Raw genomic sequence first — 25,984 nt, 5'->3', positions numbered from 1 at the left:
TCATATTTTATTCAGAAACTCTAAAAAAGCTTAAGTATTTTAAGTTTTGTTCACTTCTTTTCAGAAAAGTGTTTGAAAATTTAAACAACAACAACAACAAAGCCTTTAGTCCCAAATAAATTGGGGTAGGCTAGAGGTGAAACTCATAAGATCTCGCGACCAACGCATGGCTCTTGCACATGGATAGCAAGCTTCCACGCACCCCTATCCATAGCTAGTTCTTTGGTGATAGACCAAGCCTTCATGTCTCTCTTAACAGACTCCTCTCATGTCAAATCCGGTCTACCCTGACCTCTTTTGACATTCTCTGCACACTTTAGCCATCCACTATGCACTGGAGCTTCTGGGGCCTGCGCTGAATATGCCCAAACCATCTCAGACGATGTTGGACAAGCTTCTCTTCAATTGGTGCTATCCCAACTCTATCTCGTATATCATCATTCCGAACTCTATCCTTCCTCGTGTGACCACACATCCATCTCAACATACGCTTCTCCGCCACACCTAACTGTTGAACATGTCGCCTTTTAGTCAGCCAACACTCAGCGCCATACAACATTGCGGGTCGAACAGCCATCCTGTAGAACTTGCCTTTTAGCTTTTGTGGCACTCACTTGTCACAGAGAATGCTAGAAGCTTGGCACCACTTCATCCATCCGGCTTTGATTCAGTGGTTCACATCTTCATCAATACCCCCATCCTCCTGCAACATTGACCCCAAATATTGAAAGGTGTCCTTCTGAGGTACCACCTGCCCATCAAGGCTAACCTCCTCTTCCTCACACCTAGTCATGCTGAAACTGCACATCATGTACTTGGTTTTAGTTCTACTAAGGATAAACCCTTTCGATTCCAAGGTTTGTCTCCATAACTCTAACTTTCTATTTACCCAACCCGACTATCGTCAACTAGCACCACATCATCTGCAAAGAGCATACACCATGGGATATCTCTTTGTATATCCCTTGTGACCTCATCCATCACCCAGGCAAAAAGATAAGGGCTCAAAGCTGACCCCTGATGTAGTCCTATCTTAATCGGGAAGTCATCAGTGTCGACATCATTTGTTCCAACACTTGTCACAATATTATCGTACATGTCTTTGATGAGGGTAATGTACTTTTTAGGGACTTTGTGTTTCTCCAAGGCCCACCACATGATATTCCTTGGTATCTTATCATGGGCCTTCTCCAAGTCAATGAACACCATATGCAAGTCCTTCTTTTGCTCCCTGTATCTCTCTGTAAGTTGTCGTACCAAAAAAATGGCTTCCATGGTCGACCTCCCAGGCATGAAACTAAACTGATTTTTGGTTACACTTATCATTCTTCTTAAGGGGTGCTCAATGACTCTCTCCCATAACTTCATTGTATGGATCATCAGCTTAATTCCACGGTAATTAGTACAACTCTGGACATCCTCCTTGTTCTTGAAGATTGGTACTAATATACTCTGTTTTCATTCTTCCGGCATCTTATTTGCCCGAAAAATGAGGTCTAAAAGCTTAGTTAGTCGTACTATCGCTATGTCCCCGAGGCCTTTCCATACCTCAATGGGGATACAATCAGGGCCCATCGTCTTGCCTCCTTTAATCCTTTTTAAAGCCTCCTTGACCTCAGACTCCTGGATTCTCCGCAGAAAACGCATGCTGGTCTCATCAAAGGAGTCGTCCAGTTTAATGGTAGAACTCTCATTCTCCCCATTGAATAGCTTGTCGAAGTACTCCCGCCATCTATGCTTAATCTCATAGTCCTTCACCAAGAGTTTGGCCTACTCTGTCCTTAATACATTTGACTTGACCAATATCCCTCGTCTTCCTCTCTCGGATCTTGACCATCTTATAGATGTCCCTTTCACCTTCCTTTGTGCCTAACCGTTAGTATAAGTCCTCATATGCCTGACCCCTTGCTTCACTGACAGCTCGCTTTGCGGCCTTCTTCTCCATCTTGTACTTCTCTATGCTGTTTGCACTCCTATCCAGGTATAGGCGTCTGAAGCAATCTTTCTTCTCTTTAATCGCCTTCTGAAAATTTAAAAAGGATTAAAATTTCTAAAAATGTGTGCATTTTTTAATTTTGTTCACAAATTCCAAAAATGTTCACGGATTTCAGAAAATGTTCCTGTTTTCGAAAATTGATCACAATTCAAAAAAGTTCACGTTTCCAATATTTGTTCACAAATTAATTTTTTTTCTTCAGGAAGTTACATAAAATGTTCGTGTTTTGCTAAACGGAGCTGCTAAAAATCAGTCGACTGAGACTTCGTCGACTGGCCAGCCGTTCGATCCAAAAGCTATACGATTCGCGCAAGCGCACGTGAAAGTCACCAGCGCGTGCTTCCTTTTCAGACTAGCTGGTTCGGCGGCCCGTTTATTTATTCTTTGTTTGTTGTTGGGGCTGGGCTGCGTGATGGGACGGCCGTTGTCAGCTGGGCTTTTTACATGTTGTTTTTTCCAGTGATCATTTTGCCTGCAGCAGTAGGGAGACACTACTAGTCTACTACGGTTGGCTTTCCTCATTCTTCCACAAATACATCCCTTTTGTGCTGGACCCATTCAAATCACAAAAAGGAAAAACAGGGCTGACCATCAGTACTCTCATTGTTCATTCTTTCTGTTAGTGTTTTTCAATGATTTATTTTCCCCAAATATACATTTAACGTGATACTTACCCCTAAAAAACTTGATACGAAACTATTTTTCTCTATTTTGTTAGACAAAGTATTTTTCTCTTTTTTTATAGAAAAACTATTTTTCTCTTTTTTGTTAGACAAACTATTTTTTATTTTGTTTTATTCTCATTTCTTTTTTTTGTTAATTTTTTTTGTACTTTCCTTGTTTTACCAAACTAGTTTTGATTTATTTTTTTACATTTCCTCGGTGGACAGAGAATTAGCTAAAACTCAGTCGATTTGGCAGATGTGGATTCCGGTCGTCGAGTCCGTGTATTGTTGATGGATGTGTTTTGTTTACGGCCTAGTTGATGCGTTGCTGTGTTGGATTTTCTCTTTCTCGGGATGGGTTTTTATTTCACGCTTTTTGAAACAAGTGAGAAGGAGGGGCTAGTTCATTTCGCCCCGCATCATCGTCTTCCTCCTCATTTTTCCTCTCTTCCTTTCAATAAGTGGTGGTCTTTCCATAGCTAACGGGTCGCCGATTGTCAAACTCGTCAAGAGGGTGGAGGGGTGACATCTACCCCAGCGCATGTTGTCTCCATCAACTTGAAAAAAAAATGGTACATAGAGCAAAGATGACTATTTTGTCTAAGCCTAGTTGTCTTTTTTAACTTAGTCTTTTTCCTACTTTTATAATTATTAGTCATTGACCATCTGTATATGCCCCAACTTATGTGCAATTGTAAGTGTTACAACACACACTTGACGGGCGCATTCTTGACTTTTTGTTTCTTTTTGTATAGAGAGATAGTGAAGTTGTCTGTCTGATACTAGGCATGCAACTGCAAGTGTTGCCTTCGGCTGCAACTAACTTTGTTTTATCGAAGGACGGCTAGAGAGACAGGAAGTTGCATGTCTAACACTAGGCATGCAACTGTAAGTGTCGTCTTCGAGTGCAATTGCATGTCTACTCAAATGACTACAACTAACATTTGTTTTAGATGAGCGACGGGAGAGGCGCAGCTGCATATCTGAGACTAGGCATGCAACTGCAAGTGTCGCGCTTGACCGCAATTGCATGTCCCCCAACATAGTTGCAACTGGACCTTTGTTTTGTCAAAGCGGGCGGGCTAGTTGCATGTTCGACACTAGGAATGCAACAGTAAATGTTGCACCCGACCGCGACTGCATGTCTTATAACCCTACCACAACTGTACTTTTTTGTTCTGTCGGAGGGGGCACCGCTAGAGGGGGCGGGCCAGTTGCAAGCCCGACAACAGCCCCACAACTGCAAGCGCCGCACCCGACCGCAATTGCAATGTCCCCAACATGGTTACAACTGGGCCTTTATTTTGTCGGAGGGGCGGCGGGAGAGGGGGCGGGCCAGTTGCATGTCTGACACTAGGCATGCAACTTCAAGTGTCGCACCCGTCCGCAACTGCATGTCTTCTAGCCCTAGTACCACTGAACTTCTTTGTTCTATCGAAGGGGGCGCCAGTAGAGGAGGTGGGCCAGTTGCAAGCCCGGCAACATCCCCGCAACTGCAAGCACCACACCCGACCGCAACTGCATCTACCCCAACATGGTTGCAAATGGACCTTTGTTTTGTCGAAGGCGGCGGCGAGAGAGGGGGCGGGCCAGTTGCATGTCCGACACTAGGAATGCAACTGGAAGTGTCATACCCGACCGCAACTGCATGTCTTGTAACCCGACCACAACTGGACATTTTTATTCTGTCGGAGGGGGTGCTACCGGAGGGGGCGGGCCAGTTGCAAGCCCAACAACAGCCCCGTAACTACAAGCGCCGCACCCGACCGCAACTGCATGTCCCCAACATGGTTGCAACTGGACCTTTGTTTTGTCGGAGCGGACGATGGGAGAGGGGGTGGGCCAGTTGCATGTCTGACACTAGGCATGCAACTGCAAGTGTCGCACCCGAGCGCAACTACATGTCTTGTAACCCGACCGCGACTGGACTTTTTTGTTCTGTCGATAGGGCAGGCCAGTTGAAAGCCCGACAACAACCCCGCAATTGCAAGGGCCGCACCGGACCACAACTGCATGTCCCCCAACATTGGTTGCAACTGGACCTTTGTTTTGTCGAAAGGGGCAGCAGGAGAGGGGGCGGGCCAGTTGCAAGCCTGAACAGCCCCGTAACTACAAGCACCACACCCGACCGCAACTGCATGTCCCCAACATGGTTGCAACTGGACCTTTGTTTTGTCGGAGCGGGCGACGGGAGAGGGGGCGGGCCAGTTGCATGTCTGACACTAGGCATGCAACTGCAAGTGTCGCGCCCGAGCGCAACTACATGTCTTGTAACCCGACCACAACTGGACTTTTTTGTTCTGTCGATAGGGCAGGCCAGTTGCAAGCCCGACAACAACCCCCGCAATTGCAAGGGCCGCACCGGACCGCAACTGCATGTCCCCCAACATTGGTTGCAACTGGACCTTTGTTTTGTCGGAGGGGGCAGCGGGAGAGGGGGCGGGCCAATTCCATGTTAGGCACTAGGAATGCAACTTCAAGTGTGGATCCTGGCTGCAACTGCATTTTTTCAACACGACTGCAACTTAGTGGCGTTCTGCTAATTGTTTATGAAGAAACTATTGCACGCCATATCTCAACTGTAACTACATGGTGTAGCATGACCCACAATAAGGGATACAAGTACCAGCAACTAGCCGCTCCCTACATCTTCATTATCTTGTCAAATACACATTGAATATTTTAAAAATACATTTTTATATTTTTAAATATATGGTGAATATTTTTAAATCTTTTTGAATATTTTATAATTATACAACTATTTTATCAATACATGATGGACATATCTGAAATGTACAAACACTTTTTCTGAAGTATAACGACAAATGCAAAGATGTGCTTCCTTTTTTTGGTGAACATGTAACTTAAAATGAAATATAATAAAAACATTGAACAAACAACAGGAAAAATTAAATCAGAAAACCCAAGAAATAGAACGGTAAGCTAGACAACACGCAAAAAAGAGAACAAAAATGATACACATGTGCACATTAGTCGGATGCATATAGTTGCTTATCTGTCGATCAGATGCAACTTCTTTTCATTTTGTTTGTTTTTCTATTTATTTTCTTTGTTACATTAAAGATTTCTTTATCATTTAAAATATAAATAATATTTTTAAAAATGATAAATAAAGGAAAAAATAACAAGATGAAAAGAAAAGAAGGAACAGAGCATTAGCAACACTAGCGTAGAAAAAATACAAACTACATCGTGCTGTATAGCATGTTCTAGCGATCCAGTAAAAAGCACAAATAAAAAAAAGGGGGAAAATACAGCCCAAGAACAGCCCACGTGGTGAGGCAACACATGCCAATGCAGACCAACAGGTAATGCGAACTCCAGCCAAGCAAACGGAAATTAAACGTGCGACTAGTTTAGAGATGACGTCAGTTGACTTAGACTAAGTCGACTGAGACCTAGACAGACCCTTTGCTAAAATTATTCATTATCATTTTTTCAGAAAATGTTCCTGTTTTCGGTTCACAAATTCAAAAAATTCATGTTTTCGTAATTTGTTTACAAACTGAAAAAATGTTTGGGAGAATTTCATAAAATATTCACCTTTTGAAAAAATTATTCATAATTTCCAAAATGGTTAGAGTTTTTCAATTTAGATCCTGTTTTTTTAATGTTTGCATTTTGAAAAAGTTGTTCGTAGTTTCGAAAGATGTTTTCATTTTCAATTTTGTTCCTTTTTTACAAAAAAGGTTTTAGATTCCCAAAAAATCTTTGAAGTTTGTGAGCAAATTGGGAAAATGTTCATTTTTGTAAATATATTTACCTTTGTGAAAAAGAAAACCATGTTCGAGATTTTAAAAAATGTTTATTTACTTTCGCCACTTAATGTTTATATCAACAGAGCTGGCATTTTAGACAAACAAGTCTATGGCCACAGTGACCAGCGATGGTGGTTCGGTCACTTGAGGTTGTGAGATCGGTCCTGCCATTGACTCACTCCCTGCGGCAGGCACAAGTGGGACAAGTATCGATGATTTTACGTCCATGCACACCAATTTTGGTAGCTTGACCTCTTTGGTTCGTTCCGTTGAAGGTGGTCCAATGAGCAGACTTATTCAAGATCAGGTAAATTTGACTAGGTATCCTCACATGCTGTTTTTGCTCAATAATTATTTGGAAATTTCACTAAGTAAATTGGTATATAACGCTTATTTAAATCTTCAATGGGTATATATTCTTTCCACACACATCATGCAATAGACAAATGATGTTTCATTTGAACTAAAATCAGGAGTCACTAAAATGTGCAACTATCAAAGGGAGAAATAAATACGGTTGTTTGACTATTAACTAGAAACATGTAAATGCGAGGTGACAGTGTCACACAATGTAGTATGTTGGGGTAACTATTGCAATAGCTGAACAGATGTAATTGCTGCTATAACCATCGTATGCTATGTTATGAACATTCTCTCTAAAATATAGCAGCAGTACACATCGTTAATCCATTATGTGTTTTACACTTTTACCCATCTGCGTGTTGACTCTGGTAATATATTTTGTACAGTGCGATCTGCAATTTGGATTTGGTGCACAGAAGCAGCAAATTTATCCTAGTTTTGAGGAGCACCTTCGGATGGCCTCAGCTGGAGCTCCTGCTGGCAATAAGCCATGTCCGTGCGCTGGCGACCGGCGTCGGGTGCGCCGGGTGCGGTACGTTCACGGCGTGTGTGCACGTGTGCCGCGATGGTGTGTGTGCACCTGAGTTCACCGTGTAAGGCTGCGGCTGTTGACGATCTATTGCGAGTCCAGACGCGTATGAGCGGGTCGTCTGAGCCGGCCATAGCGTGCTGATCCGGTGGGCTAGCAACAGTGGAGGCGCGGCGTTGCGTGCATGTGGCTTAGTGGTTAGTGCATGCTAGGTCGATCAGTTAGTGGGTGCGTGCGTGGATAGTGGCCAGATGCTTGCAACGGCTGGGCGTGTGCTGTGTGCTGGGCTATATAAGCCAATGTAATGGACTTGTTCGGTTTGAGCCGAGTTGGAAAAATACAGAGAAAAGGCCAGCGTTCGTTGCTGGGGGCGTCCGTCGCCCGGTAAACCATCATGTCTCGTGTTTTTGTCTGATTATTCGTCGATCCTTGGTTCCAACAATTGGTATCAGAGCCACAAGGTTCGAGGGGCGGTCGTGGCGCGCGGTGGCGTCCGCAGCGGACGCGGCGTTCGCAGCACACATGGAGGCATCGGCTGCGGCGCGCGGCGAGCGCGTGGCGACAGCGACGCGCGATGAGTCCGCGGCTGTGCGGTGTGATGTCGTGCGTGCGAAGAGCACGATGGTCGCGGAGACGAGGAGGTCGCGGAGGACCTACGTGGTGGCGCAGAGGTCGCAGGGGCTCGGCGTGACAACCGTGGAGCGTGGCACGGAGCCGCGGCGGACCTACGTGGTGGCGCAGAGGCTGCGGTGGCGCGGCATGGCGGCATGGAGGTGACGCGCTGCGGTTGAGGCTGCAGCGGTGCAGGGCAATAAACCGCGGCGGCGAGACGGGCACGACCGATGCGTGTTATGGGTGCGCACTGGAAGCGTCGGGCGCGTCGGACCGCGGGCGCGCGTACGAGCGTGCGGTTAACGTTGGGAGGAGGCGTATGTCGCCGTTGGCTCGAGTCCGTGCTTGAGTTCGGCTACATCCTTCCGGCGTTTGTCGCTGGCGGCTGCCATGGCGGACACGGAGGCGACGCGCGGGAGCGGCTGGTGCAGTCGGGCTCGTCGGGCGCGTCGGGTGCGTGCGGGATGTGCGGGACGCACTGATGCGGTCGGGCTCGTCGGGCGCGCCGGGTGCGCGCGGGACGTGCGGGACGCAGAAGGACGCTAGGTGTGTCGCCGGCGGAAAAGGAGCACGGCGTGTGTCGCCGAAGTCGTGACGAAGCACAGTGCGACCGGCGTCGATGTGCCAGGTCGGGTCCGCGGGCTGGGTCATGGCCGTAACGACGACAACGACGTGAGCTGCATCAACTCCGGCGATGGCGAGCACACGGCACGTCGCAGCGGGTGCGAAGGTGTGCAGTGTCATCGGGCGGACGAGACGACGACGGCGAGTCAAAGCTCCTGTCGGCAGGCCGTGTGGCGATGTCATGGCTTAGGGGTGAGTGTTGGCAATAAGCCATGTCCGTGCGCTGGCGACCAGCGTCGGGTGCGCCGGGTGCGGTATGTTCAAAGCGTGTGTGCACGTGTGCCGCGATGGTGTGTGCACCTGAGTTCACCGTGTAAGGCTGCGGCTGTTGACGATCTGTTGCGAGTCCAGGCGCATATGAGCGGGTCGTCTGAGCCGGCCATAGCGTGCTGATCGGGCGGGCTAGCAAGAGTGGAGGCGCGGCGTTGCGTGCATGTGGCTTAGTGGTTAGGCTGGTTGTAATGATAGTATCATAGCTAGTATCATGCATGTTAACTAGACAGTTTTGATGAGATATCATAGCATTAAATGAAGAAAGAGATGGAGTATCATATCATGATACCGTATCATAATTAATGCTATGCTACTTTGTGTTATGCATGACAATAAATAGAGTAATACATGATACTGATATATGATACTATGTATTAGGGAGGTAGTATCATACACTAGTATCATATGCATGATACTAGTATATGGTACTCCCCATTACAACCAGCCTTAGTGCATGCTAAGTCGATCAGTTAGTGGGTGCGTGCGTGGATAGTGGCCAGATGCATGCAACGGCTAGGCGTGTGCTGTGTGCTGGGCTATATAAGCCAATGTAATGGACTTGTTCGGTTTGAGCCGAGTTGGGAAAATACAGAGAAAAGGCCAGTGTTCATCGCTGGGAGCGTCCGTCGCCCGATGGGCGTTCGTGTCCGGTAAACCATCGTGTTTCGTGTTTTTGTCTGATCATTCGTCGATCCTCGGTTCCAACAGCTCCGCAGTTCGGGAACATGAGCAGACACAATCCCATGCCTGTGCCTGTGCCGGTGCCCGAGCCAACACTGATGCTAGGGTATGAGCCAACGTTGATGCTGGGTTATGCACCGCAGTTCGGGAGCTGCCCTCCGGTCCAGTTAGGTTGGGACCTGTCCAAGATGGTTGGCGTGCTCCAATCCGTATGTGTGTGGTGCAACACAAGGTTCCAGCATTTTGGCACGGCCGAGCAGCAGAACGATTCTGTTGGCTTCATGTGCCCCGCGTGCAAGGACAAGACATCCGGTCATCTTGGCACACTCAACAATGGTTCATTGCTTTAGCATTCGATCTCTGCTGCTGTTTTCTTCATATGTAGTCCGATCTTTTTTCTTTCTCGTGGGGATCATGTAGGGTAGACTTGAATCTGAGCTAGTGTGTGTGTGTGGTGGTTACGTTGACCGGTTTGGCTATGTTTAAATGACACTGGTTTTGGTCGTTGACTGATTTGGTTTTTGTAGCAACGTAGTATGTGACACTTCTAAATGCTGAGGTCCAGATTGAACCTGAGGTGCATGATTCTTTTCATTGGCCTTGGTCCTCCATGGATGAATATTCGGCAAGCTCGTATCGCCTGCTTTGCCAGTGTTGGGTTAGTTTGCCAGCTGCTCCGTGCATATGGAAGCTCTGGGCACCTTTCAAGTGCAAGATTTTTACTTGCTTGCGGTTCAACGTAGGCTTTAGACATTGAACAGAAGAACGACCCTACGAACACACGCACATATCCTATCCGTATGAGCACCTAAGACTGAGCTGACATATCATCTTGAGATTTAATCCAGAAAAATGCGAGCACCAGGACTTGAACAACTGCTCCATGGATACCTTGTCCCTTTCTAAATACGTTTTGACCTTGCTCTTTGGTTTTATTTCACCAGCTCTGTTTCATGGGATAAGTACTTACTGAAAAGGAAAGCTGTTACGAAGCGCTAGCAAGCCAACGGTTGAACGAGTTTCTTCGCCGAGTTTCTCTCCACTCTCCAGATCTTCAAAAGTCTTTGTATATTTGCACTCAATTGCTATTTTAGCAATCTTGGCCAAAAAACCTCCTCCAACAATCTTTGTATGAGTGGTCCTCCACCATTTTTTTTTACAAAGTTTGTTGTACTTGCACCCGGACTTTGTATATTTGCAAACTGGAGAGATCACTTGCTAGTGTGTATGTGATGCGTACGGTGGCGAGTTGTGGTAGTATATGTATTCATGTATCTAAGCTAGTTTGTAGTGTGTATGACAAACTATGTCCTGTGTCATTGTATGTTTCGTACAAACTAGTAATAATGTACGTGCAATGCACGTTTATATTAGATAGAATATTAGTTACACGTTATATTATGTAAGATATATCGGTTGCACGTTGGTATTTGGTAAGATATCAATTACTTTTTCACGGGAATGGTAGGATATTAGTTACATGGCAAATTTCATGGGATAGCGTTGAGTCAAAACGTGTTTATAACCAATGGCAGTGGTGGGTAATTAGAGCGTTAAACGTGTTTGGTGCTCAACATTGAAGCGATTTGAACCGCTCGATAACATGATTTGACGGTCGAGATGATTTGAATCTGCCCCTTTGGGTCTTTTTATATTGGTATAGATATAGCAATGAAATATACAAATGCTGCTAAGCACAACTTGGTTTGGATTGCTAAACCTTCTCTCTCCTCTTTCTATCACCATTTTTTAGCAATCCAATATACAAAGGTTGTTGGAGATGCTCTAAGGATCAAATGTACCATGCCCAGACGTAACTGGTTCCTTTGATGAGAGGTGGCTGGTTGCCAGGAAGATGTGTGGTTCGGGGCAAGGATCGCATTGCCATTCTTACTAGGTGGCACCGGCTGACCTATGTTGGGGCCGGGGGGGGGGGGGCTCCCCACCCCAGCTTTGGTCAAAAGTCTGAAGAATTTTTTATTTTAATGGCTTAGATGAAGGAAAACTTAGCCTTTTGCCCTTTCCAGATCTTTGTCATTTAGCTTTTGCCCACCCCGCCCCCCCTACACACACACACCCCCAATGGTTCCTGTCTAGCTCCGCGACCGCTAGGTGGCAGCTTTAGAAACAAGGGAATGCAAGAGCATTTGCCATTATTAGGCTGCAATGCACGATCAATAAAATGGTGGAATTGATATTTCAGAATGGCAGGAATAAAACTTGTTGGAGCTAACGTTTTAGATAGTTCGGTGAGAAGTTAGACTTGTCGATGATTTTATGTCCATGCAACCAATTTTGGTAGCCTGGCGTCTTTGGTTTGTTCCGTTGAATGTGGCTAATGAGCAGACTTAGTCAAGATCAGGTAAATATGACTAGATATCCTCAAATGATATTTCTTCTTTACAATTATTTGGAAATTTCACTAAGTCAATTGGTGTATAATATACTTAAATATTCAATGGATATATATATATATATATATATATATATATATAATATATATATATATATATATATATATATATATATATATATATATAGACCTGCTAAACTCAGCATGCGCGCATTATAACTTAGCCTACGCTCCAGCCGCCCATCGACCCAACTGGGCCATACGTGCTAATTAGCCGGAGTGCGCTCACTCCACCAGAAAATCAACCGTAAAGAATTTACGACCATCGTCTTGTACATGCACTTAACCAGGCCCGCGTTCCTCCGAAAAAATCAATAGTAACGCGTTACGATCAAGTTAACATATCCAACACCTCGCACTTGGACCATTAATTTATGGTAACTGACGATCGTCACATCGTAAAAGAGCCCAACAGTTAATTGCTACCATCAGTAAATTGGGCCTGCAGTAGTATTAATGATATTACCATCTAGTAATTTGCATGCACTCCATTTTTTTCCTACTGTGAGCATGTAGTAATACATTTTGACATGTCCACACTAGGTTTACTACATATCTCACTGCCCATCTGTTTGCTTTACGATCCACTACAAGAGAAATTACTACTGCCAGTTTGTGAGCATGTAGTAATACATTACTACATATCTCGACCAGGTTTACTACATATCTCACTGCCCGGTAATAAAACTAACTTTATTACCGTGTACACTACATCTGTTACTTTCAATAATTAGTAGCCACTTTCAAAATAATAATAATAATTAGTAGCCCAAAAGAATGAGGTAACGGACCAGCACATGGTAACAGAATTAAATGCGTTACTTTTCCTAGAACTGTCGGTTACCCCCAAAATTTCTGTGGTGGTCAGCGCCATCCGCGCGCCTAAGTTGGTTCGTCCGGAGCGTAGATTAAGCAGAATGTGCGCTCGCTTACAATAGCGCAGCCGTGTGTATATATATATGATATTCGTCACCCTGGGTGAGGAATAGTTATTTTTCATCCCCCTCTATTTTACCATCAATGCACCGTAATTTTACGTTTCGTAAGTTTTGTCTTATTTCCGACGTAAAAAGAGACCGTAAAAAATATATAATCGCCGTAAAAAATATTTTATGTTATGTAAAATTACAAACGTAAAAACATAGTCTAAAATACACATAAACTATAAATTTTCTTGTCTTATGACATATATTTTTATTTTCTTATGTCAAATTTTACATAGTGAATCAATAAAAATGTAACTATTTGAATTTCAAACGTAATTTAATTATAAAATGATCTTAAGATTACCTCGGGTGAACAATAACTTATTCTGCACCCTGGATGATGAATAGTAGCACTAAATATATATATATATATATATATATATATATATATATATATATATATATATATATATATATATATATATAGGAAAAATGCATACTACCATCTAATGGTAGTTACCTCCACCCTCGCAGCCGTCGGATCTCCTCCAGGTACGAGCATTGATTAACGGGTTCGGTTTGACTTCTGAATGTGCCTAGACTTTCTCTACCCGGCTAAACTGACCAGCCATATCCCCCAACTGCCCCCCGGTTTATGTGGACAGATAATTACCATATATAACTACGTGCAGTCAAGCGAGCAAGCTAGATTTTAAATTATATCCACCGGCCGCCGGTGTGATGTTTCATGGGAGGTGCCATTCCGAAGGTATTACTGGTTACGGTGGTTCAATTCATTAATCCATCTTGTTTTGAATATGCAGGCTAATCTTTGATCCATCCTTCTCTGGTTTCTAGATTTAGCGTATGTACATGCATACTAGAATCGATGCCAATTCAGAAGAGATGCGTCCATTGACCGGCGGCCATGCACCACGCGCGCGCACGCCTGCCATTGCTGCCGGGGTGCCATCGTGCTAATTATTCGTTGTTATTGTTGGAATTTTTCAGCAGGTCAAACTATGCCGCCATCCGATCTGTCGCCGTCGCCGTTGCCGACGACGTCCATCGACTCTGTTGGCTTTGCACTTCACCACGTATTGGTCAGTACTGCTCCGACACCTTGATGTATCAATCACGATGGCAACAACTATGGTGGCACATGTTAGAGGGATGTGACTGTTCCAGCACCGCGGCGGCGGCTGCGCCAACATACGACCAGCCAAATTTATAGTTGCTAAACAAACTCTAGAGATGAGAAGATGGGCGTATGACCTGATGGAAACAAGAGAATATACTGTATATGATCAGTCGATCTCATGTAGAAGTCCATAAAATCATGGATGAACTATTTGCGCTTTTGTGTAGTACATCAATCTTATATCAAGGGATAATACTACATACTACATACTACCTACTACATACTACCTTTGTTCTACCAACAAATAATACTACATATTGCCTTGCATATTATACTCCATACTACGTTTCTTACATATGCTCTTTACTTGCAATCTACAGACTCCTTTGATCTCATATACTCCTTTCATCAGTATCAAGATGTACGCATTTCCCACTCCAAGAAAAAAAAAGATGTACACATTTTTTCCTGGAGATACTCCTCTCATCTTGGAGTATATATCTATTTTCTGTGGGAATATACTCCTTTTTTTTGGATAGTATACTCCTCATTTGGACATACTCCATACTTCATACTCCTTTTTGCAGATACTTCATACTACATACTCTACAAAGTACAAATTTCTAGAATAGTAGTATATTATATACTCCATACTCTGAATAGAAATGTGGAGACTCGTAACTAGAGTTCATACTCCCAGCAAAGACCATACATGTACTCCATATTACAACAAAATCAATGTGTTTATAATCATTCTTATCTCGTTAAGAAACGAAATAGAAAAAGGTTTATCCCTCAAAAATGGAAAAAAATGTATTCCTCCAAAAAAGAAATGGACAAAGATTTTCTTTGGCCGAGGCAAAGTAAGTAGGTACATGACAGTGCTAATGCACAACCATACTACTACTACAACCCTAAAATCTTGTGCGTATTACATGGAAGTGTACGTGTAAATTTGAGCAACCCAGGAGGCTACATGTATTCAAATAATCAACCCACCAGCACGCACATACTACATACATTTGCATGCACAGAAAATGCACCACAATATGTGCTGTTTATCTGTTCACAACGCACATACTTCACGCTACATACTTCATACTATTTTCTTAGAAAAAACTAACGTACTCTATGTAAAAATGTTTTTTCAATCCAACTGAAAAATCACAATGTCACGTTCAACGTACATATACTCATCAACATGTTGTTCGAGGTAGGCGTGAAATAAAGGTGGTGGTCGAACTAACGCATGTCACTTGCGGGATTATTTAATTAAGAGAACAAAAATTATCGGAGGAGCATGTTATCCATTCAAGATAATCTCCAGCCCCTTCTTTATAGCTAGCTTTACCCGTGATTTGTTGACAAGTTACACGTACCTCCCCACCTAAAAATCACGGAATGCTTTATCTAGGGAATAGATTTTCTCAACCTGTTAAGTGCGGCAGCCTATGGGTTAGCGGGTTCTGCCCCCAAATGATAGCCCAGGTCTTCGTTTGCTTGCAGCTATGTTTGAGGACACGTGGAGGCTAAATAATTAGGTGGTAACTATCACTGCTTGTAGATAAAATTTGTCCCGGGAAAATCCATCCTACCACCCGGTGGTAGTTACCTCACATGTCTCATATACTATCATGTGGTACTATATATACTATTTTGTTATTTCAAATATGTTCATATACTATATCTAAGATATTTCAAAACAAGTTACATGAAAAAATTGCACATGAGCCCATAGTTTTTTTATTTGTGAAATACATACATATTTGTACGTAAAAAAGAGCATATTCAAAAAATGATACATACTACCTAAAAAATTGTATATATACTATCCAATCATTATTATATACTACATACTACACGTATATACTCTCGGTTTCGACAGATACTACATACAACATACAAAACGCAAATGATGTTAACTACCACTGCTTGTAGGAAACATTTGTCATATATATATATATATATATATATATATATATATATATATATATATATATATATATATATATATATATATATATATAGTACCCCTCGGCTGGTCTCCCCGTGCACTGCATCGACTACTGTGTCGCGCCCATACTTCGGCCGCCGCCATAGCTCGTCGTTGACGTCGTTCTCGACCATCCCAGCACCTCCCACCGCCACCACTCGACGCGCCATAGTGCGCTGTTTCGGCAGATCTACCGCTCAAATGGTCGTCGGAGGAGTGTTTCGGATGCCCTCCGCCCGTCCCTGGTCGCTGCCGGCGACTAAACGTCCGGTTAACCCCAGTCTAGTTAGTGCCTAACCACCCCTCCGTGTCAATGACAAGTGGGCCCCTTTGTTGGTTAGCCGGCTAAAATAATAGTTAGTTTAGGTTAACTAACCCTGGTTAGCCACTGTGTCAATGACAGATGGGTCCCGCACGTCAGGTTTGACTGTGGTTGACTGCTGACGTCAGTGTTGACTGTGCCGAGTCAAAACTTCTAAAAATCATAGAGATTCAACTGTAACTCCAAATGAAATAAATTATATATGAAAAATGATCAGAAAAATATGAAGAATCTATTTATGCTATGATCATGCATGTTTGAACAAGTTAACCTCACTGAATAGGACAAAGGATGATTAGGGCAATTTATGAAATAACATTTGGAGTTGGAATTTGATCTTGTTTGAATTCCACTTCAATTAACTTGGCTAAATATTGCATTAGGTAAACTCGGTACCTTAACATGACATGTCATTCATATGAATGTGCATTGCATTGATTGTGTTTCTTCTTTGCTAGTTGGTGTTGTTCCTTCTCGGTAGCTGACGTTTCCGATGTTGTGATCGTTGACATCGATGAAGAGCTATACTATCTTCTGAAGTGCCAGGCAAGCAAACCCTCTTGATCGCTCTGACACAATCCTACTCTCTTGCTCCTGCTCTCTTTTATTGCATTAGGACAACAACGATTCAACTGTTACTTGTCGCGGTAGTTGAACCCATTCCTTTGCATGACCTGTCATTGTCACCAAATAGCTAAACCATCCTAGCATGCTTAGGAGTTGCTTGAGCTTTGTTGTGACTACTCATCCATGCTCGCTTAAGTTGGTCTGGTCCATCTAGGTGATGAATTGGAATGATCATGTCCTAACTACAAAGGCATTGAAAAATCTTCTGTATATTTCAGGCTAATGTTGTTTTCGGCTTCAAGTTGGTATCCTTATTCCGTACAAGAGCAGAGCGGCTCGGTAGCAGATAAGTTTCATATGTATACGTTTGTCAAATTGTACATATATGTGCATACTGAAGCTTTGAGCGTGGATGTGTTATGGACATGTATGCAGTGTTCTATAAGATATATGAAGTGAAACTACAGTTATAAAATTATACTACATAGAATTGCTAACACTTTCTAATTCAAAATTCTATTTCTAACTTGTTTTGTTACTCAACATGAACAAGTGTTGATATGCTTGCTAGTGAATGAATGTATACGGATTACCCCCTGGGAGACATGCACACGACACATCCACCTTCGCAGAGGAGGGATCAATTATGCAGAACATTGATTACTTACAAGCCAGACCACAACGTCGAGTATGCTGCCCCTCCTTCTCTATAGTGAGTTATTCTGTATGAAACAGGTGTTATTATCTTACATAAACTTGCACATGTCTATCCCCTAAAACAACTTGCATTTGTCTATCTTTTAATCTTATAAAACTTGAATGTTTCTATATTTTGTAATCCACATCCCTATGTCGATGAAGGTGATATTGTGATTTCTGTAATGTTAGTTGCAAGTCAATATCGGATGATCCCATTGTTTTACAGAACATTCCTCAAATAAAAGTCAACGCACCTTTCCTCGATCAATTATGAGTCGACATGCTTGTGCTAGGATGTAGTATGGAGTAATATTCTTGTAGTGTTTTACTACACATTGAGTGAGTGTGGCTTCAGATTTAATATGATGACACCCTTTGGTCCGTACTAGTGGACGGGGCGCGCCCATGGCACGCCTCCTGGTCAGTGCCTGTGCGGTGCCAGGTTGCAAGCGCCCATTCTGCTGTCTTTTTCTTTATTTGCTGCACAGATGCATGTATAACTGACAACCTTGTTAATCAATGACAATAAAGCAGGCCAAATCCATTATAGTAATCCAAATCATTAGAGCTAAAAGTAGATTAAATTTGGTGAAGTAGCAATCAACTGTATAGCTGGTTCAAAATGAAGGGGACGCCAGTTTTGATCATTGCATACACTTTGTAGATACTGTCCAAAACAGGCGTAAGAAGCACACTACATTGACGTATGTACAACTCTGACGGGCTTAAGAATCACACTACATTAAGTATATATAGGTGGCAGTGACGGTCAGCAACGATCTGTCTGCAGGCGGTGAATGATGAATTCTCAAAATAAAGGACATTGGAGTAGACCCGATGACGCACTCCACGACGAGCTTGTTGAGGAAGAGGTCGTCAGTAAGGCGGTGCTCCCTGAGCCCTTGAAAGTGTAGCGAACAGCGAAGCAGCGGCGAGCAGGCCTCCATCTCATCACCCTGGCGAGATCGGGCGGCAAGTTCTCAAGCTTCCTCCTGGCTTGAAAAAATATGTTGCGCACCAAGAAAGAGTTGATAACCTTGTCCTGTTATCAATTCAAACGATAGCTAACCTAAAAAAAAATAAGAACGATGCATTCCAAATAGCAAGAAGCATGCACAATAGAACCAGCCCAAGTGTGGCAACAACGTGATAGCAATAATAGGAAGTGGAGTGGAGTGTTGTGTCTCCTCCTCCCATCATATTCTTCCAACGCGTCACATAGCACGCCTGAATACACATCAATTTTTGGAACATAGGAAACATGCAATGCAAAGAGCAGAAGTTGTTCACTTCTTCAACTACCTACGGATCAAACTTTGTCCCTAGGATGCACAACATATACGAACCACTAATTTAGTATGCTACAAATTACTGTACCCTGAAGCACAATCAACATGCAGGAGCTACCTCCTAGTAACTCATAGATGGACCTCAGGGAGATCGACAAGTGCAGGCGACGTTTCCTTTGGCGCCAAGATGAAGAGATCACGGGTGCCAGCTGCAAGGTCAATTGGCCGACAGTGTGTGCCCCCACGGAGCATGGAGGCCTAGGCATCCCCGACCTGCAACGCTTCGGTAGAGCACTCCGTCTTCGTTGGCTCTGGATCGCCTGGCACCACCCGGAAAGGCCCTGGGTCGGCTCTGAATTGCCATGCGACGAGGCGGACTGGGCACTCTTCTCGGCCTCGACGAAGGTGACGATCGGAGACGGGATGCGGGCATCCTTCTGGCGCTCCCCGTGGCTCGGGCATGCAACCCTCTCCCAGCGCTTCCCCGAGCTCTTCACCCACTCTCGGAGAAAGCACCGATCGGTCCACGACGCACTCAGCGACGACACCTGGATCCGAGATCTTGCCCACGGGCAAAATCAGCACCTCCTCAAGGACGTTCTAGCCTTGCACCGCGAGTTGCAACGATTGGCGCTGCCCCTCCAACCAGGAGTGCCAGACGACCTGACCTGGAAGCATTCAAGCTCCGGGACGTACTCGGCCAGGTCCGCATACCAAGCTCAGTTTCAGGGCAGGACGTCGACCAACTTCGACCACTTGCTCTGGAAAGCCTGGGCCCCGGGGAAGATCAAAATCTTCTCGTGGCTACTGCTGCGTGACAGGCTCTGGTGCAACGACAGATTGCAGAGAAGGGGCTGGCCGAATGGCTACTTCTGCAAACTCTGCGTCAGAAGCCTCGAATCATCGCACCACCTGTTCTGGAACTGCCCGGAGTCTAGACAGGTCTGCACTGCGATCGGGCAATGGCACGGCTGCTCCGCCCTCTCCCCTGCAGATTGCTGGAGCCGCAGAAACTCCAGCACGATCATCCACAACATTTTGGCGCGCACTGATCCATCACGACGACATGGTGCGCGGTCAATCCCACTGCTCACTTGCTGGGAAATTTGGCAAGAAAGAAACAACTGCACTTTTCGAAGCAACCTCCCGAGCATGCGAGAAATCATCAGGCGCATCCGAGACAGCATTGAGCTCTGGAGGATCGCAGGTGCAACGTGCATCGAGAGCCCCTTCGGGGAGCCACCCTGAGAGAAATTTTCCTTCTCCTGTACTAGGGTTTTCGGCCGCATGTGACTGGCCCTACACACTTGATCCTCGGATCTTCACCTCCCCTTTGTTTTCTCGCTGCTTCCTGATATAATCAATGAAAAGCCAGCAATTGCTGGATCTTTCAAAAAAAACTATGTGACAACAGTATCTTCCTTACATTTACACTCGATCCAAACTAAAAAAATGAAACAAAGTGCAGTGAGAAACTAATCTAATAGACAATTTGAATGTTATATAAGCTCTGCTGAAGAGTGGGGATCTGTCTGACACATTTTATTCACCAAAATACAATAGATGTATTCACCAAAAGACTGCCATGTTTAAGATTTATAAATCCATAACAGCAACAACTGAAGTGGGTCTTTGAAATTTATACTATAGCACCTTCCAATAAAATCAAAGTTCATCCTATTGCATCCAGGAAAATTATAGGAAACTTCTTGCTTATTGGAAGTCCTATTAGCTGCTTCCTAATAAATACTCCCTCTATATACTAATATAAAACCTTTTATAGATCTCTAAAGTAGAGATCTATAAAAGGTCTTATATTAGTACCACAGTGAACATCCACATTTCCATCATATTCAGCAATAATAGGCATGTATAGGCAACAGTTCCAGAGTTCAAAAGATAAGCATATTTGCAATCATATTCACACTTTTGGCAATGGATCTTTGAATTAACCACAAGAAAACAAAACTGAACAATGAGTGATTCAGAGAAGCAGTTTTCTGTGAACTCCTACTTTTGAATTGTGGACACTACAAGTTTTACAACGAACAAACTGAATGAGATGCATGTATACCAGCGAGGAGGGCGAGGTGGAGATTGACGTGGGCTATGGAGAAGCCCTAGTTTCCAATGTGGGCGTCGGCGGACTTGAAGTAGCAGGTGGCGGCAAGGGAGTGTGGCTGCATATACCAAAGGCTCATCTGCAATGTACCCAACAAAGGTACAAGTCATTAAATCAATGAACTAACGGCCCTAAAATAACTAAACAATTGAATTGCAAATAGATAATTAGCAAATACTACTTCTAGTTGAGTTTAGCTTATATATCCAAGAGATAGAAGTAGCATGCTATAACCAAAAATTCTGGAAAACAAAAAGACGCCTGTAAAAATTAGAGGATATGTTATTCAATACCTTGTATGGTGTATGTGTGACTTAAATGTGTGTTTACAACCTTCAAAAGAAGGAAGGTAACCACTGCCTAGCGTATATCTGAGTAATGCTAAGCAAGCTATGACAGTGACACCTAGAACAGATAAGAAGCAGATCACCATAGTGAAAGAAAGACCACTAAGATTTAGCAGCATCATGATGTTGCTTCTCTCCATCGGCTCTGCACCAGATACCTGCAGCATAAAAATACTCAGAAAATGATGGCATAAGAAGGTTACCCAGAAATAGAAAAGCAAACTAATTATAGTCCATTGTATCTACTCCCTCCGTTCCCAAATACTTGTCTTTCTAGACATTTCAAATGACTACTGCATACGGATGTATGTAGGCATATTTTAGAGTGTAGATTCACTCATTTTGCTCCGTATGTAGTTACTTGTTAAAATGCCTAGAAAGACAAGTATTTAGGAACGGAGGGAGTACTTGGTTAGTTTAATGCTGATCCTTGGTTAAATTGATGTACTAAATAATTAAGAACATAGACATCTGATTTTTGTACAATTTAATTATTCTGTTGTATGCAAGTTGGGCTTGCTTGCTAAGACCAAGAAACTTCCAATAAATTCATTTGTACTAATTGACTCCATGATACTAACTGTAAGCTATTGTAGTTGATATATATGTTATACATACATGTTTAGTAGACACGTATTGTGAGTAGATAAAGTTTGGTTTGTATTTCTTTACTTTAAGCAGAAAATATGGCCTTGCGTACATGTATTTCCATTCTCATACAATGGGATATATTAAAAGGAATAATCATGTGTATGCTCTAATATCTTATGCACAGTGAACTGGAGCACCTCTTCTAATTTTAGTTGTAAGTACACGAGTCGTTTTCGAGCAGGACATATTTTCTTCAGTCTACCTCTCTGTTTTAGGACTAAAAACTATGGTTTCGTTTACTTTCATATAACCTGCACTCATAGACATAATGCTAACTGAATACACCATACCTAATCCAGAAACCTCTTCTGAAGTTGTTGGGAAAGCAAGAGAGATCCCAGATGCAAAGCCAAGCTAATCCATGTCAAACCGTAGTAAATAATGCATAAGCGAAACAGTGTTCAAAGACAATCCAGTGAACTTACATCCTTAGCTCGGTTGGATCTTGCTTTGGTATACTCTTGCTCTAACAGGAGCAATGCTAACTTCCAATCATCAAGAGGAGCAAAACTGGATAAAAATATAATTCACCGCAATAGTAAAGCAATACAGAGTCAGAGAAAAAAATTGAATGCACGGTTGAACATCCTACCCTCTAACAGTAATAAAATCCCCTATTGAAACCTTTCCCTTTCAAAGCTAAACGACATTCAAGGCGATGCTTCCAGTAACAACAAAATCATGGGCAGTAGATACTAATTAAGGATCAAATATCAAACATGAAAGAAAGTATAATTCTAAAAGAAAATTGGCACAGAACATCATCAAAGCTCTGTAGGATTTGGCATGAAGGCAACACAAAGTTGAGATAACACGAAGTGATTTTAACCAAGGTAGACACTTCAGAGCAATAACATCAGGAAAGCCAAGCTATGGTTATTCCAGTGGAGAACACAAAAAACACCAACCAAAATATTAGCATAGCACATGGGCTCAAAAATCAAGCAACATCTTCCAAGAACATTTATTCATCCTCTATATCGATGATGGTTAAACACCAATAAAACAAAGCCTTTCTGCAAGGTAAGTGGTATAAGCATTAGAGTCAAGTTCATCAACAAATCTATAAGCCCAAGCCTAGAACAAATTCTAGAAAAGCGTAACAATAGCCTGGTTATTAGAAATTAACTATAGTTAAAACCCACTAAATATGGTTGGATATAAATTAGAAAAAACTTGTTTGCTTAATAACTATAATCTCTACCACATTAAGTCTTCTATGTCTGAATATACGATATTTTTCAGAGAGTTTATGTTCTGGTTCCCTAATTTTCTGATGTTCCACCCACTGTGAATCTCGAGACTCATTCTAAAACTATGAAACCTGATAGGGGCTTACCAGGGGACAAACAGGCAATGTCTTCAATTCTCTTGGCAGCATGAACATTCTTCAAATATAACGTCTGTTTTGGGTGCTTGCATCATGGCTCCACCAATGGACACCCTATGGTTTACACCACCAATTGAGTGTCTAGGTGACTTCTTTATACTTTGAGTCTTGGATGGATTTTTTTTCTTAAACCGTAGAGAGCTTCCTGCTCAGCTTTGAGTTAATCCTGGAGCTTCTTCTGATCCTGCAGTTATGCACATTTAAGGAATTCAAACTTTTGACTGAAATGAAAAAATGACGCCGTAAGGAATTTAGATAGTAAAATGCAACTGCACAGTACTCTTTGTCTTTTCTTTCCTGTTCTTTGTCCTGCCAAACGATCATGTATTCATCCAGCATTGAGAGAAGGAGTACCTGCAAAATAGTTCACGAAAAAACCTCAAGGAAGAAAGAAAAACAAACACCATTTAGAAATGAAGTATCAGTAAATAGACGTACGCCATCATATCATGTGAACTCTTCCTCTTTCATTCTCCGAAGCTATGATTTTTCTAGTCAAAACATCTACCATTCCTGCCCAAGGTGAAGAAACTATAAATCACATGAAGTGGTAACAAAAAATAAGCAGTACATCATCTGAAACTAAGGAGTACCCAGAATCTTGTCAACCAAAATCCGATCTTTCTCGGCCCTCTTAAACGTAAGATGTGCCCCGCTCCCAGAGCATTGTAAAGATTGTCATCCTATATATTCCTAGTAAAGCAAACAATCAATAGTCACAAAAAAGGAGCAACAATTATCCGAAAAACAAACATGTGAAGCGCAACTGAATATAAAATTGGCCAGCATTCATACTTTGTTGTAATCTTCCAGCCAACAACGAGCTAAATCATGTAAACCTGACTCCCTGATCCATACCTCGAGGAAATCATAACAACACCCTTTGATGCAACACTCACTTAGAACCTTCAGGGGACATGCAAATTCAAGCCAACAATGTATCCACCACTTGACGTTGACGCACCAAAACTGCAACTATGACTACTGGTGAGCATCTCACCATGCGAGCTACAATTTTTTCCCCAAGAACATGGTTTCCCACTGCCCTATGGACGCCACGAGGATTTTGATATGCCACCCATGCCGTTCAGCCTGCCATTGGGTGCTGCCGAGACCTGCACCGTGATCCAAATTCAAACAATAGAACATCACCACAGCGACACAGCCAAACGGTACAGCCTACAGAGAGATGCAGGTCATACCTTCTTCTGTGCCCGGTCATGACGCCACGCCTGCAAATTCGCCAGGCGCCCACGAGCACCGTGTCGGCCCTGGTCCACTGCTTCTGCATCTGGTCCGCCACGCCCGCGCCTTCCTTGAGTGCGCCCCTACTGGTGCCGATGTTGGTAGCGCTGGCGTCGGGCTCGCCGCCGATCTACCCGTGCGTGCAAACGGTGATCCCCACCTCGTCCTCGTCCTTCGCCTCGTATCGCAGCGCCTCGTCGACCCGGACGCCCCCTTCCCACTGGCCCGCCGCCACCATGTTCTCCTCCTCCCGTCGGAGGAGTCGCAGGTCTGCATGCTTGCCGCGCGGTCCCGGCACGGCAGCTCCCCCTGGCCGCGGCGCAGATCGGGAACCACTGCTGCGGCCGGGAGTGCATGCCCTCGCGCTCGACGGCCTCAGTGATGCAGTAGAGCGGGCATGATACCTCGATGAGGAGCGCCATGAGGCGTCGGAGCCGCGCTGGCATCCAAGACAGCGTAGTGCGCTGGCGACAGTGGCGGCTAGGGTTAGCCATGGGCGTAGGAGAAGGGGCTTGATGTACGTGGGGGGAAAGGGAGGTGGGGGACGTGGGGCTTGATGTGCTTCTCCGCTTCCAATGACTTTATTTTTTTTACCTCGACACAGTAAAAACGAGAACGTGGCTCTCACCAGCGTTCGCCCTTTGCGCCACTCTTATTGGGTTTAATTGTCATTTGAATTAAGTACAGGTTCGTAATTTACCAGAATGGTTAAGCCTTATCCTGTCATTTTAGATGTCTACTGTTTGCCACTACCCTTTTAACGGGCCAGGTCATTTCCTACATAATTCCGTCATGTTCAGTCTAGAATATCATAACAGTGAATTTATTTTGAGCTGTACATAATGTTATATACATGAGAATTGCTCCTATGTAATAAATCATACTAGAGCAGAAAACATAGTACGGATGAACTGGTCACAAAAGTCACCAACATATCATAGCTGGCACTGGTGGAAAAAGGGCCTTTGGTCGCGGTTTGCAACTGCCATTAGTCGCGGTTGCGCAACCGCGACCAAATAGGCGCGACTAAAGGCCCCCCCCTTTAGCCGCGGTTTCTTAAGAACCGCGACTAAAGGCCCGTCCACGTGGGCGCCAGGCGGCCGTCGGGGCGGAGGACCTTTAGTCGCGGTTCTTCTGGCCAACCGCGACTAAAGGCCGCCGCAGGTTTAGGGTTTTAGCCCCCCCTAAACCTGTTTTCTTTTTAATTTGTATTGTTTTATTTCTTTTGTGCTTTATTTTAATTTTGAAGGAGTTTCACATATTCTACGGTACTACATACATGCATATGAATGTACAATTTCAAACAAATTTGAAATTAGAACCAAAAAGAATTCAAGAGGAATATACAATATATATT

At 43.7% G+C, this 25,984-nt stretch overlaps 1 long non-coding RNA gene across 19 annotated transcripts; it reads right to left on the bottom strand.

Annotated features, from left to right (window-relative positions):
• Positions 1-18,140: 18,140 nt before the first annotated feature.
• Positions 18,141-25,187, bottom strand: LOC123104053 (uncharacterized). Of its 19 annotated transcripts, XR_006450106.1 has the most exons (9): positions 24,585-25,185; positions 24,178-24,497; positions 23,976-24,075; positions 23,821-23,895; positions 23,663-23,736; positions 22,418-23,566; positions 22,283-22,300; positions 21,288-21,499; positions 18,740-21,073 (listed from the first exon to the last, which is right to left on the bottom strand). It is a non-coding gene; the product is annotated as an uncharacterized lncRNA (long non-coding RNA). The 19 variants fall into 19 exon arrangements; XR_006450104.1 differs by adding an exon at positions 18,141-18,579 and having other exon boundaries at positions 20,947-21,073; positions 21,288-23,566; positions 24,585-25,186; XR_006450103.1 differs by adding an exon at positions 18,141-18,575 and having other exon boundaries at positions 20,947-21,073; positions 21,288-23,566; positions 24,585-25,186.
• Between the last annotated feature and the right edge of the window lie 797 nt (positions 25,188-25,984).

Source organism: Triticum aestivum, chromosome 5A (genome assembly GCF_018294505.1).
Source record: "Triticum aestivum cultivar Chinese Spring chromosome 5A, IWGSC CS RefSeq v2.1, whole genome shotgun sequence".
NCBI classification, from domain to species: Eukaryota; Viridiplantae; Streptophyta; class Magnoliopsida; order Poales; family Poaceae; genus Triticum; species Triticum aestivum.
The sequence above is the reverse complement of the archived record's forward strand: the minus strand, read 5'-3'. Positions and strand labels throughout refer to the sequence as shown.